Genomic DNA, 15,013 nt, shown 5'->3' with positions numbered 1-15,013 from the left:
TCGTTTATACGTGATTGAGATAATTGAGGGGGTAGATAGTAAAATTGATAATACAGGGGCATCAGGTGTTACTTTTAGTTTTCTTGCAGCGAAAGAATGGGACTCGGAAACTCGAAGACGCTTGTTTGATTCTGAACTGAATTTACGAGTCCAACCTCGTCACGAAAAAGACGTGATTGAAATTTTAAATTTTAAATTAAATTGCATCGTAACTATTGTATGACCACAGTAGTCGAGTTGTATGTTTTAAGAATGAAAAAGAGGATATAATTTCTACTCAAAGTGTAAATATAGATAGACAGATAGATAATATATTATTTTTTTTTAAGTGACAAATTTATGTGTAATGATAAATGTTTTAAACTAGTTATTGTCTCGTCTGTGTTTTGGGGCACAAAGTCAAATATTTCTCTCTTATAACATGTACGTCTATGTTTCGATTGATCTAAAAAAATTATACCGAGTCAACCAATTAAAGCAAAACGCTACCATACTTTTGCTAAAAAAAACTAAGACGATGAAAAGACTATAATTTTTAACTTGGGCAAAAATGTAATTTTTCATGACAAATGAGCGTGTACAAGGCAGCCGCCGGACACGAATAAAAGTTACACCGAGTCAACCAATTAAAACAAAACACTACCCTAGTTTTGTAAAAAAAAAAAAAAAACTAAAAACGATGGCATGACTGCAATTTTACACCAGGGGCAAAATCGTAATTTGATAGGTGAAAAATAAAAAATATGGCAAAACTGTAAATTTGAAAAGGGCAAAACCATAATCTAGCTGGGAGGAAAAAAACGAAACCAATGGTAAAACTATAAATTTAAACGGGGCAAATTAGTAATTTAACTGGACAATTGGAGAAGTGTCATGTAGCTGTCTAGTAGTATTCCCCTCCATGTTCATTGTAGTATACTTAATTTTGCCCTGCCCGCGTTATGGGGGCATGAAACCAAATATTTCTCTCTCATAACATGTATGTCTGTGTTTCGGTTACGTGTACATACTACTCATAACATTGTCTCAAAAAAATTACATTGAGTCCACCAATTAAAATAAAACATTATCATACTTTTGCTTAAAAAAACAAAAACGATGGAAAAACGATAAATTTAGACTGGGTGCAAAATTGTAAATTTTTAGGACATACGAGTGTGTGCCAGGCAGCCGCCTGCCACGAATAAAAGTTACACCGAATCAACCAATTAAAACAAAACAGTACCACAGTTTTGTGAAAAAAAAACTAAAACGATAGCGTGACTGTAATTTTACACTGGGGGCAAAATCGTAATTTGACTGGGAAAACAAGCAAAAACGATGGAAAAATGTAAATTTAAATGAAGGCAAAATCATAATTTGGCTGAGAAAAAAAAAAACGAAAATAATGGCAAAACTGTAAATTTAAACGGGACAAAATCATGATTTAATTGTAATTTTTAGCTGGGGGTAGGGCTGTAAAAGAACCAAACGTTCAGCGAACAGTTCATGAACCATTCGGCGGGAAGTTCGTCTATGTTCGTTCGTTTAATAAACGAAAGAACATGAACAAGAACTTTCGTTCGATTAGTTAAACGAACGAACATGAACAGAGATCTCGTTCGTTCGATTGTGTTCGTGAACGTTCGGTAAGGTGTTCGTGAACATTCGTTGATTTGCGTTTGTTTATGTTCGTATGTTTGTGTTTTAATTGAAGATCTTTGTACTTTCTTAATTTTTATTTGTATTTTTTATATTATTAAACTTTTATTTATTTTATTACCCTGACAATTAAACTAGGAAACCCACTTTCACCTGTTTATGCATCATTTTTTTTCATTTCTCATTATTTACATCATCGAATACGATCGACCTCCGTTCCACAATGAAGGATTCAAGTTCGAGTGCTACTCTCTGGGCCATCTATCTTTATCCTTCGTCGCATTCGCCAAATTTATTTGTGTTCGTTTGTGTACGTGAGCCGTTCGCGAACACGCTCATTTCCTTAATGAACGAACACGAACATAAAATCTCGTTCGGTAAGTGTTCATGAACCGTTCGTGAACACATTTATTTCCTTAACGAACGAACACGAACAAGGCCTTGTTCGTGTTCGTTCGGTTCGTTTACAGCCCTAGCTGGGTGCAAAAACATAATTTTATTTTGATCTGAGGGCAAAAACGTAATTTTGAACTGATGGTAAAATCGTAATTTTAAAACGAGGATAAAATCGTAAATTGGTTAGACCAATGGGGGAGAAAGCAAACTCGTACTATAATACGGATCGTATAGGCCTATACGATCTGTATAGGGTTTGCATGTGAACCCTATCTGTCAGCTTTGAAGGACAACCTAGGACTAATACGTATCGCATAGGCCTACACGATTCGTATTAGTCTGCATAATGGGGATAATGTCAGCCTTTGACTGACCTTGGAATTTGAATTTCACCTAATACGCATCGTATAGTCCTATACAATGCGTATTGATGGTGTCATCGTATCGATTTAATTTTCAAAGTGTATTTAAGAAAATGGGTTGAAATTGAAAGCGTTTCATGTTCTGTATTGAAATTGAAAGGTGGGAAAAAAGGTAGTTGTACTCTTGATGCAATTCATTTATGTGAATCTACTATCTTCAATCCTCCTCTACACAATAACATAACCTTTGAGCATCCATTTAATGTATTTACATCTTAATTTTATGTATTTCTAAGCAAATGTTTTTTCCCAAGTTTGGTTTTGTCTATTAATTGAAATTAAACAAACCAAACAAAAAACCGTCAATCTAACCTAATAAACCAAACTGATTAACTAAAAATCGATTAGTTAATAAAATAGGCTAATCAATAACTTCGGTTGAAAATAATAACCGAACTAACTAAACCATGCACACTCTTTCAGTATCTTTTTTTTCCACCGTATCGCGCAGAAACCCATCAAGTATATAATTTAAGTAGCTTAGTAGTTAGTTGTCCATTGTTTGCAAAAGTAAACAGGTTGCATGGGCTTATACATAAAACTATTAGTTTTTTTGGCTTACACTAATTTTCATAAAGTTGTTAGAATACACATGAGGTGATTTAAAATTGAAATAAAAAAATAAATCAGTAGTAAAGACAAAATCTAAATCAATAATATGAGAAAGTAATTAACTTTTTTTTAACCAAAACATCTAAGGTTATTTTTTTTCTTTTTTTTTTAACAAATGTATTAGTTCACAACCACAATGGCCACCATACTCCACCAATGAACTCCATCACCCTACTATTGTTGTAGCCTCTAAGCCATCGTTGTCGTCTCCTCGATTATGGTCGTCGTCTCCGCCTCTAATAACCCTGTCGTCACTAACCAACATAAAAATAAATATAATGGGTGAGCCAACTTTGATATTTTTTATTCTAAAGTGACCATTTTCATTCCAAGGTAATTTTTGTTTCAACCCGTTTCAACACGAAGGAAGTTGATACCTTCCTGGCTATGAGTTCGCAGGTGGACAACGCACGGTTCGAGAGGGGCAACATTCTTGGCATTTGCACGCAGATCGAAGGGAAAAAGATAATATTGTTTTTGCGAGACGCGATGAGTACGCGAAGCTAATCTTTTAGGGTTTCACTCCGGTGTAGACTTTGTAAGATTTTAGGGTTTCAACATTTATCTTTATGATTTAATTTGTGACTTGTTGTGCTTAACCTTTTGAAACTTGTAGTAATTGTCTTGCATTTGTATTGGATTCATGAATTGTTGAATGACTTATGAAATTTGACTTTGTGAAATAAATATGTGCAATTATGCCTTGCTATACGTTAGGAATTGCATATTCTTGGTAACGAAGTGTAGTGCGGTCTGTTGTCTATAACGTTAATAGCTCTTGCCACCTAAGCTACGTAATACTAAATCCGTTAATAATCAAATGCAACTAAATTAAGTCTAACGTGTAGGAACCCTAGGTCTTGCAATTGTTAAACCATGTGTGACCCTTGTTTCTAAATTATTATTTTTACTCATTCTAATTAGTCGTTTTTGATAATTATTCTAAACAAACTTTTAAAAAGAAAATTAGCAAGCTTCATAATTATTTTGTACATTTTTTTGTGAATAATTTAACTAATCAAACAACTAGTGTGATACTAACCACATGTTCTTCGTGGATACGATATCTGACTTCCCTAGCTACTAGGTTAATTAGGTTTTTGACTGATCGGGACGACACGGCCTGTCACTTCCTAAACCATAAAGGGACTTTTAGCTTGCATTCATGATTTGGTCCTCTATATAAGAAGGAAATATTAATGTCTAATTGATGGAAAACAACTTATGTATGTGACATTAGAGTAGATGCAATCATCAAAAACATTTTACATGTGACATTCTACCACTACCAAAACTTGCACGTCCTCATGTATCTCCACACAAAAGGTAGCACCCGAAAATATAGGCTTTACTTTGGCTTGTTAGCTAAAGTGACACTTAGAAAAAGTTGATCCCAATGTGCAGCGACCATTTTCATCCGCCTCAACCTATGTACTTGGGTAGGTCGATTAATGTAACATCCCATTTTGGGATTTACATTAGATAGGAAAAATGGAAGTTGTGGTTTGGGTTGATAATTTCAAAACCAAATTATAAGAATTATTTATGCGATTAACCCCTTTTGGTTACATGCCTATGTGAATGCGAAGGTGCACCTGTAATATGGTTAGTGGGAAACTAACAATGTAAGTAAGTTGAAAGAAAAGTGAAAGTTTTGGCAAATAGTGGAAAATACCTAACTACGGGGACTAAAGTTGTAATTATATCTAACTTAGTAAATTCCCACAAGTTTATGTTGAAAGAAGATGGGTTGTCACATGGTGGGATTACATGGGTTAAATACGGATGAAAAGTGGAAGTATGGTGGCAATTAACCAAAAAACCAAACTAGAGGGACCAAAGGTGACATATGGGGAAAGTTGATTTATAATTCAGCTTTTAATGGGAAAAACAACCAGAATTTTCTAGTTCATATGTGTGTGTCGCATATGGGGGAGAGGAGAAAGGAAAAGAGGAGAAATCCAACAATCCAAAAAATTGATAAATGATCTTCATTTGCATGTTTGAGGATTTCTACCATGTAGTAATATCTAGAGCTAAGGTATGTTAATTGGGTTTTAATTTGTTGGTATAAACTTCTAAGAACTAAGTATAAACTATGTGAATCCATGTAGAAATTGTGTTATAGTGATAATACTAACTTGAATAGTGGTGGTATTCATGAAATTTGGTGATTTGGTTGAAAGAATGTTAGATTATGTTATGTTGAAGATAATGAATGGATCATACTTGAGCTTAGTAAGAGAATATGGTGTTTGATTTTTTGAATTAGGAAGATTAAGCAGGAACATGTTGTACATTGTGCTTACATCATTGTATGCACACTAAGTGTTTGACGAAATGTCTATACCAAGACTATTGTTGAATACATGATTAAATGAGAGTAAAGACTTAAATATTTACGACACGGTGTATCAAACTGAGTTAGGATGCTTAGTTTAGCCTATAAACATGGTTAGATGATTTAAAGTTGAGGTTTGGTCCATGATTTAAAAGATTTACAAAGCTGAATTTTGTCACTTTTATAAGCTGTCCTGATTTTATAAAAATCATAGGAAAATCGTGTGATAGTGTATTTTATATGCTTGGAAAGCTTTTAGAATTTTCTAGGATTTGTCTTTGAACATAAAAGGCTAACAAAAATCGTAAACGGGTCAAAATAGATGGTTTTTAGCAGCAACTCAGAACTTTCAGTAATGCTGATTGAAAAAAATTATGCTGTTGATCTGTTTTTAAAAAAATCATATAAAATCAACCGTAGCTTGGTTTAAGGCGTAATATATATGGTTGGAAAGCTATCAAAATGTACGATGCTTTATATTTGAACAGGTCGAACTAAATTGGATTGTACAAGGGTGAAAATGGGTCGAAACAGCTATTGCACAAAAAGCGCAGCAATAAAAAGAATGTGTTTTATGAACTTAACATGAGTGATTTTCTAGTTACCCATTGCTATAACACTAAATGTTGTTTTGGATGAATCATTAAAATTGCTAAGGTGTGCTTAAAGTGTTTATGTGCATAAAAATGGACTATGCAAGTGTTCACTTAAATAGGTCAAACGGGTTGACTATAAAGCGAATAATCTAGTAGAGAAGTATTATTGTAAATAAATACATGAGATTGTATGTGGAAACTTATCAATCTATTTGAATGTCACACCCCGACCACGTAAAACAACAAAACGTGGCGGAATCGTCGGGGAGTATTGTAACAGAATCATTGTTTCATATCACATGGGAAATTGAAATGCTGTTTTATTGATTTAAGAGTTACAATGTCTTAATAAACAAAGAAGTAATACAAAATTTAACTAGTCTTGCATCTTTTTAATGTCACTAAGGCCTCGTCCAATCCTATGTGAGCATGCATCAATATCATCATCAAATTTCATCAACTATTGTACCTGAAACACATGTGAAAATATATCAGCATAAAAATGCCGGCGAGTACATGGGTTTTGTGAAAATAGGATTCATGACTTAGGTTTAAGAAAATGTTTAATGAAAACTTGTCATGAATCCAGTTTAAGTGTTTGCTTTCATAAAACGTTTGAAAAGCGATAATAAGGTAGATGATATGTAAAGGAGTAGTGTAAGGTTAAATGAATAACCAAGTAAAAATGAGTTTGTATAAAATAAGTTGTTTGTAAAACAATGTCTTAAAAAAATGTCTAAACTGAAATGATTTAAACAACGTGGCGATATGTAATATCATACAAACACTTATATATAGGAAGTACCAGCGGCGTATCCACCATGCTTGTATCATATTACACACGCCTCGTTACTTAAATCACTTTAAACAAACCACCAAAGTATAAAGTTCATGTTTAAACCAACCATCAAATGCTCTTGTATAAACCATTGTCAATGTTTAAAAGTCCAAAATGTAGTCATGTAGTATGTATGTTGTAAACAAAAGTTATGTATGGTAAGTAAAAATGAGACTACTTAAACCATAAGTAAAAATGAACCAAAACAAAGTATTTTGAGTAAATCAAAAAGTTATGTTTTGCAAAGTAAAAACATGTTTTAATGATACAAACATTTATGTGGTGAGTTAACGCATACATCCAAGCCTTGAGACAGCAGGATAACCTTAGAGTAAAGGTTATCAAAGTAAAATGTTTTCGGATTCGGTCATTCCATCCATCCAAACAAACCTAGGATTTTAGGAACGGGATTTGTCAAGTCCTATGGTACCACTACCTACTACCGAGCGGCATGATCGGTGTTAATGAATGTAATAAAGAACCGTTTAAACAAACCAAATGTTATACCAAATGTAAACAAGTTATGTGAAAACAATGTACTAAGTATGCTAAGTAACATACAAAGCAGAAAAGTTATGTAAATCAATGGGCTAGCATGTTAAATGAACATACATAGCAAAAGAAATGAAATGTAAAACAATGTGCTTAGCATGTCAAGTAAACATACATAGCAAAACATAATGAAATCATGTACTAATAGTGTACTAATGAACATAGCAAGTATATGGTATGAAAACATGAAAAGCACGAAAGTAACAAGTAGGCACATGTGTTTCACCCCAAAACGTTTGAAAAACAGTAAAAGAGGGGACTATGTACTCACTTGAGGGTGCTTAGAAGTCTTGAACAACAACCAAGCAAAGCTAGAGGGATCACGGAATCAAACGGCACCCTATATAGATAACTACATAAATAACCAGACCTAAATCGGGGGATTGGATAGTATGAGGTTTCGTAAACCAAATGAGTATTGGAACTCATATGATATGGTTAAACAAAGCCCACATACTAAAATGAAACCTAACCTAAGTGCTTACGACCCACGACGACCCGTTTAGGTAGCTTATGCTACTTTAACGCGTCGTTTGCGTAAAACGCGTTCGGAATGCCTAACTAGTCCTATGACAAGCAAGATATGCCTTAACATGTTTAATATTGTTTCCAAAACAGTTTATATGTCAAAAGTTATGTTACATAGGCTTAAAATGAATTTTAACGCAAAAAGGGCATTTTGGTAATTTACCTAAGGCATAAGAACTACTTATCATACAACTACTTAAACGACGTGACCATAAGGTATAACCTCGGAAGGTTATTCCCTATACAACTATGGTCACCTAAAGTGTTTGGTCGGATCCTAAAGATCGACCAAATGGGTCGGGTTCGTAAGCATAAGCGATTGATTAGATCGCTTACCTTTACGACCCTAAACAAGCACAAATCTAAAAGCGACGAGCTAAACATGCTAGAACATGTTTAGTAATGTTAGAAAACAGGTTTGGTATTAAAACAAACGGTTTTAGTACCCTAGAGTAGTTTGGTTACAAAATACGCGAGAAAACGCATTTTGGCCGAAACTACGACTCGTCACTGAGCCTAGATAATGTGGTAATCAGTAGGTATAGTTACTAGGGACTATAACCATCGTGATTACGCTCACGTTATGAAGTTCAAACGAACTTCGCATTGACCATAAACTGGTCAATGCAGAAAGTCAAACAAAGTTTAACTTTCGGACTCGAAAAGCAATAAAAGAACGAAGGAACACTTACAAAGGGTCCCCGCAAGATTGAACTTCCGAGTATTCTCAGGTATGAAGTGTTAAAGCACCCCAACTTAGAGAACAAACTCAGAATTCAAGTGGGTTTTGCAATGGAGATGGGTGGGTATTTATAGGAAACATGGAACCGTTAAGATCGTTTCTTGTTCCCCAAGCGTTAAATCTGAGTCGTACAACACATACCCACTGAATTACAAACCCATGGGAGCCCCTAGGATTGATAAAAACCATTTGCAAGTGGTTTTGAAGTGCTAAACAGCTGCAAACAGCTGTTTGCAACATTTTTGCATATCTGGGGAGGCCATGCGGCCCGCATCAGGATTCACATAAACTCAGGCGGGCCGCCTGATGTTGTCTGATCAGCATAACTTTTCAAAAATGACAGTTTTAGCCCCTGCATGCTTTTAAGTCCATTTTCGACATGTTTAAGGCCCGTTAACCTCATTTCAAGCCTCTAAAATGAAGTTAAAGTATAAGGAACTCAAAACATGCTCAAAAATATCTCGGATGTCGGTTCGTTTGGTCGTACGATCGCGATGTTCGCTTAATTACGACGGAATGCGCATAAGCGCGAAAAACGATCCAAATTGCGCGACGAATGGATTTTTCTCATGCCAAACATTAAAACATAATATTTTAATGCTTACATAAATTTTTGGATGTCCGGATGTATTCAGAGCGTAAGTTATGCGCGAAAGTGCAAACTTATGCACTTTTTGACGCTTTTAGTCCCTGAATGAGCATAAAGTTTATTTTAGCACACCAAACCCCTCAAAGCCTATTTCTAAGCTATGTAAAGGATATTTAGGGTATGTTTAACTTATGATCATGATCTGGAATGTTCGTTACAGTTCAGATTGGCATACTTTCGCAGTTTGTCATATTTAGTCCCTATAAGCGAATAAACTTGATTTCGGCATACCAAACCTTCCAAAACTTATTTCTAAGTTATGTAAAGGTTATTTTAGGTATGTTAAGCCTATGTCACTATTCCGGAGTGTTTGTTGCATTAAACTGGTTATATTTACGCATCAGTGCGTGTATAACCCTCTAGAAAGCGATCTAAAGCCCGAGATCGAACAAGAGTTGATATGTGCAAATGATACACATGTTTATACAAATCCCAAGTATGAAATACAATATTTCATTGGTTTGGTATTTGTTTGATGGCTGAAGTGACACAGGTGTCACAGTCTCCCCTACTTCAGGAAATTTCGTCCCGAAATTTATTTAGAGGAAACTTGTGAGAGCTTGAAACATGAAGTTGAAAAGATCGAACAACACTGGTTAAAGTCCTGAACTTCTAGTAACTTTAAATAACATCATGCTTGCAATGTGAGAAGGTCACTTATATACAAGTATATAAAGCGTTATTGGTGCGTCCACCGTACCTCTATTACATTGTTCACATTTTGTTATGATTGCCACTATTGGTTCTTACACATATTAAGTCTTACCGTGGTTTCCGTGCACTGAACTTTGTAATTATGTATGCATCCATAATTACGTAATTCCTTGCATAGTCACGTAGTGCATCTTATAATGTGTAGGGGAAGGAAACAATGGACGAACCGGTGATGATTGTGCCTAGACCACCATAGGTTCTTTTAATTAAATCAATGAATGATTTAAATAGACCACCAAGGAGTCTGTTCAGCCATATCACCATATGTCATTCTTAACCAGATTCTGAATCAATCTTTTGACCTAAACCACTAAAAGGGGTCTCTTTGAATTATGGAATGGTACTATAAAATCCAAGGGTCTTAACGATTACGTAGAAGCCCATTAAGGATTTAAGGTAGTACCTTTTGAATATCCTACTACAAATCCCTCATATGAAGATATGAAAGGTTCTACGAGGATTTTGATAACGAATATCCAGAGTATAAAATATGCATAAAAGAAAACGCAAAATGCATAAACACATAGTCACATAACCACAAAATTGTTTATCTTGATTTTAAATTTGTCATGATTTAATTTGTTCTATTAACTGAGCACATGCATTTAAAGCACACCAGGTATCCAATCAGTGGATTTTGATTGGTGCTTTAAACGTTATCAAGAATCCAACTATGAAGATAGAAAGATCTTAAATAGGAAATTCGATTTCGATTGTAAAGAACCGAAATGTTCAAATTAAGGTACACAAAGAATCCAATTAAGGACTCTGATTTGAATGATAATTCTTCACAACGATCTAATTGTAATGATAAGAAGATCCCATATGGATTTTTGAAGTTGAAGATGTTTTGAAACCTTGCATTGGATGTGCTTAAGTCAAAACATGAAGTAAAAATGCTTATCAAGTTGAGATGCTAGATATGCCAAGGCGACATATGAAGCGGAATTTGAAGGTTAAGTCAATGAATGAGGAAAATATTTTGAAAACTATGCATGGGGTTCTAAAATGTGTTTAATGTTTTTGGAAACCTTATATATAATACTTTTTGAAATCATAAAGTATGTGTATTAGGTAGGTATATTTATAAAAATGTTTTAAAATCATGCAAGATGAATTTTAAAATTATGTATAAGGTTTTTGAAAACATGAATGGTGCTTTTGAAATCATGCACTTGATATAAGTAATTATACTGTACTAATAACATTTTGAAATCATGAAGGTTGTTTTGAAAACTTATGTTATGCATGTTGAAAAAATCAGAACGTAATGGGTATGAAATTTGAAAATACCCTTAGTTATCTAACCAAGGATTCAAAGACACAGATGTGCAAAAAGCACGATTACTCAAAATTTTGCTTTATTTCTTGTACTTCGTCTCCTAGAATGAAACGAGTACTTAAAATTTTCGAGGAAATCATGAGTGATCACTTGAAAGGGAGAATCACAAGAGTAGTTTGTAAAGAACATAGTTCCTTAATGTAGGTACCATAGGGAAATGCCATACACACATGTAACTACACTTGTACATCAGAATTGCTAACAACGACTTTTATTTATGAACAAGACAGATTGTTTCACAATACAAGAAAGCAAAAGAAACAAAGGCATAAGACAGCAATATCTTTTGCTCGGCCAAATGCTCATCCAAGGGTTGGATTTGCATTGACAACCTTCGGGCAATTCCTTTGGAAATGGCCCATCTCGCCACAGTTGTAGCAAGAACGAGCTTGTGTAGGATTGTTGCCAGCTTGATTTGGTGCTGCTGCAGCTGTGCAAACTCTTGCTGTATGGCCAATAAGTCCACAAATTAGGCATTTGCGGCACTTTACACTGGCATGATGATGAAGGGTACATCGGTTGCACAAGGGTGCAGTTCCGTTGTAGGGCTTCTTAGCTAGTGGCGTTGCCACTTGGCTAGGTCCTGCTCGATTTGATGTGACAGCAACGGGTTTCCTTGAAGCTTTACGCTTCTTTGATTTTGGTGCAAGCTCGACTTCTGCTTTCCGCGGTGACTCTTGAGTGGCTCTATTTTTGAGACGAGACATGGCAATGCCTAGATCCACAGACTTCAAAATAACTTCGCCTATTTGCTGGGCAAATTTAGCTGTTTGCTCGGACATCTGACCATTGCTGAGATAAAGAGACATTCTAGAAGAAAATGAAAGACATAGGAAGATACAAGTGAAAGGTTATCGGGTGATCAAAACAAAATGACAACGCATAGAAATTGCGATCATTTGTTTGTTACCTAAGGCAAACAAATGAGATGGTGAAGAATCAAAGTAAGCGGGTCATAATAATGCATTGCTGAAGACATGCTCGCCTATAAGTGAACACTCACCCCAAGAGTTCCCAGGTAAGAGTGACTGGTCCGATACTGCGGATTTGTACGAACACTCTAGCCTTAGACAGAAAACTCAGAGTACATGCATTCACTCTTCCAGTTTGCACGTGTTCACATTATTTAGACCCAAATTTTGACGAGTTTTGAAAACTTAGAGGGTTCAAAACCTGGTAATCAATCATCCTAGAACAAACGATTAGTTTTCAAAGCGGATCAAATTTATGTTCTTGTTGTGGTTGTCACCTAAGGATAAGTGACGGTATTGTTTTATGACTAAACGCAAGTAAACTCGCGTTAGGGTCCTAGGAAGGTTATAGACTAGGTCAAAGCATTACTAATAACCTAATTCCCTATAACCATGAGCTCTGATACCAACTTTTCTGTCACACCCCGACCACGTAAAACAACAAAACGTGGCGGAATCGTCGGGGAGTATTGTAACAGAATCATTATTTCATATCACATGGGAAATTGAAATGCTGTTTTATTGATTTAAGAGTTACAATGTCTTAACAAACAAAGAAGTAATACAAAATTTAACTAATCTTGCATCTTTTTAATGTCACTAAGGCCTCGTCCAATCCTATGTGAGCATGCATCAATATCATCATCAAATTTCATCAACTATTGTACCTGAAACACATGTGAAAATATATCAGCATAAAAATGCCGGCGAGTACATGGGTTTTGTGAAAATAGGATTCATGACTTAGGTTTAAGAAAATGTTTAATGAAAACTTGTCATGAATCCAGTTTAAGTGTTTGCTTTCATAAAACGTTTGAAAAGCGATAATAAGGTAGATGATATGTAAAGGAGTAGTGTAAGGTTAAATGAATAACCAAGTAAAAATGAGTTTGTATAAAATAAGTTGTTTGTAAAACAATATCTTAAAAAAATGTCTAAACTGAAATGATTTAAACAACGCGGCGATATGTAATATCATACAAACACTTATATATAGGAAGTACCAGCGGCGTATCCACCATGCTTGTATCATATTACACACGCCTCGTTACTTAAATCACTTTAAACAAACCACCAAAGTATAAAGTTCATGTTTAAACCAACCATCAAATGCTCTTGTATAAACCATTGTCAATGTTTAAAAGTCCAAAATGTAGTCATGTAGTATGTATGTTGTAAAAAAAAGTTATGTATGGTAAGTAAAAATGAGACTACTTAAACCATAAGTAAAAATGAACCAAAACAAAGTATTTTGAGTAAATCAAAAAGTTATGTTTTGCAAAGTAAAAACATGTTTTAATGATACAAACATTTATGTGGTGAGTTAACGCATACATCCAAGCCTTGAGACAGCAGGATAACCTTAGAGTAAAGGTTATCAAAGTAAAATGTTTTCGGATTCGGTCATTCCATCCATCCAAACAAACCTAGGATTTTAGGAACGGGATTTGTCAAGTCCTATGGTACCACTACCTACTACCGAGCGGCATGATCGGTGTTAATGAATGTAATAAAGAACCGTTTAAACAAACCAAATGTTATACCAAATGTAAACAAGTTATGTGAAAACAATGTACTAAGTATGCTAAGTAACATACAAAGCAGAAAAGTTATGTAAATCAATGGGCTAGCATGTTAAATGAACATACATAGCAAAAGAAATGAAATGTAAAACAATGTGCTTAGCATGTCAAGTAAACATACATAGCAAAACATAATGAAATCATGTACTAATAGTGTACTAATGAACATAGCAAGTATATGGTATGAAAACATGAAAAGCACGAAAGTAACAAGTAGGCACATGTGTTTCACCCCAAAACGTTTGAAAAACAGTAAAAGAGGGGACTATGTACTCACTTGAGGGTGCTTAGAAGTCTTGAACAACAACCAAGCAAAGCTAGAGGGATCACGGAATCAAACGGCACCCTATATAGATAACTACATAAATAACCGGACCTAAATCGGGGGATTGGATAGTATGAGGTTTCGTAAACCAAATGAGTATTGGAACTCATATGATATGGTTAAACAAAGCCCACATACTAAAATGAAACCTAACCTAAGTGCTTACGACCCACTACGACCCGTTTAGGTAGCTTATGCTACTTTAACGCGTCGTTTGCGTAAAACGCGTTCGGAATGCCTAACTAGTCCTATGACAAGCAAGATATGCCTTAACATGTTTAATATTGTTGCCAAAACAGTTTATATGTCAAAAGTTATGTTACATAGGCTTAAAATGAATTTTAACGCAAAAAGGGCATTTTGGTAATTTACCTAAGGCATAAGAACTACTTATCATACAACTACTTAAACGACGTGACCATAAGGTATAACCTCGGAAGGTTATTCCCTATACAACTATGGTCACCTAAAGTGTTTGGTCGGATCCTAAAGATCGACCAAATGGGTCGGGTTCGTAAGCATAAGCGATTGATTAGATCGCTTACCTTTACGACCCTAAACAAGCACAAATCTAAAAGCGACGAGCTAAACATGCTAGAACATGTTTAGTAATGTTAGAAAACAGGTTTGGTATTAAAACAAACGGTTTTAGTACCCTAGAGTAGTTTGGTTACAAAATACGCGAGAAAACGCATTTTGGCCGAAACTACGACTCGTCACTGAGCCTAGATAACGTTTTAATCAGTAGGTATAGTTACTAG

The sequence above is a fragment of the Helianthus annuus genome, chromosome 9 (assembly GCF_002127325.2).
Source record: "Helianthus annuus cultivar XRQ/B chromosome 9, HanXRQr2.0-SUNRISE, whole genome shotgun sequence".
In the NCBI taxonomy this organism is placed as follows: Eukaryota; Viridiplantae; Streptophyta; class Magnoliopsida; order Asterales; family Asteraceae; genus Helianthus; species Helianthus annuus.
The sequence above is the reverse complement of the archived record's forward strand: the minus strand, read 5'-3'. Positions refer to the sequence as shown.